Genomic DNA, 975 nt, shown 5'->3' with positions numbered 1-975 from the left:
TTTATTTAATTTTTAATTTTTATTTTCTGAAAACATGTCAGGTTCATAAATTTTATTTAACAGTACTCACATGTATATTCTGGAAACACAAAGTTGTTCTATTATTATTATTATTATTATTTTATTTTTATTTTTATTTTTGAGACAGAGTCTCGCCCTGTCGCCCAGGCTGGAGTGCAGTGGTGCAATCTCCACTCACTGCAAGCTCCGCCTCCCGGGTTCACGCCATTCTCCTGCCTCAGCCTCCTGAGTAGCCGGGACTACAGGCACCCACCACCACGCCCGGCTACTTTTTTGTATTTTTTAGTACAGACAGGATTTCACCATATTAGCCAGGATGGTCTCAATCTCCTGACCTCGTGATCCGCCCGTCTCAGCCTCCCAAAGTGCTGGGATTACAGGCATGAGCCACCACACCTGGCCTAGTTCTTCTAGTATTATTATGATTTTAAAATTTTTTTTTTCGTACACACGGAGTCTCATTGTATTGCCAGGGCTGCTCTCAAACGCCTGCCCTCGAGGGATCCTTCTACTTCGGCCTCCCAAAGTGCTGAGATTAAAAGTATGAGCCACAGCGCCTAGACAAGTTTTCCTACTAAATGTAATTTGTGTGTGTGGTTTTACTTTTTTCTGTTTTTGCTATTAATTAAAGGTATAGGCCTTTGGGCAAGTTACTTAACGTGTCTTTGGACCTCAGTATTCATATCTGTAAAATGGGCAGGAGTGTGGACTGGACTAGATCAGTGACTTTTAGCCCTGGCTGACACTAAAAGCACCTGCAGAACTTAAAAAAAAAAAAAAAATCCATTATCAGAAGTTCAGCAAGACCAATTAAACTTGGCCTCTGGGAGTGGGACCCTTCATTGACATTTTATTTTATTTAATTAATTAATTTATGAGATGGAGTCTCTGTTGCCCCGGCTGGAGTGCAGTGGCGCCATCTCGGCTCACTGCAAGCTCCGCCTCCCAGGTTCA

This window comes from Mandrillus leucophaeus, unplaced genomic scaffold, assembly GCF_000951045.1.
Source record: "Mandrillus leucophaeus isolate KB7577 unplaced genomic scaffold, Mleu.le_1.0 Scaffold7, whole genome shotgun sequence".
NCBI classification, from domain to species: domain Eukaryota; kingdom Metazoa; phylum Chordata; class Mammalia; order Primates; family Cercopithecidae; genus Mandrillus; species Mandrillus leucophaeus.
The sequence above is the reverse complement of the archived record's forward strand: the minus strand, read 5'-3'. Positions refer to the sequence as shown.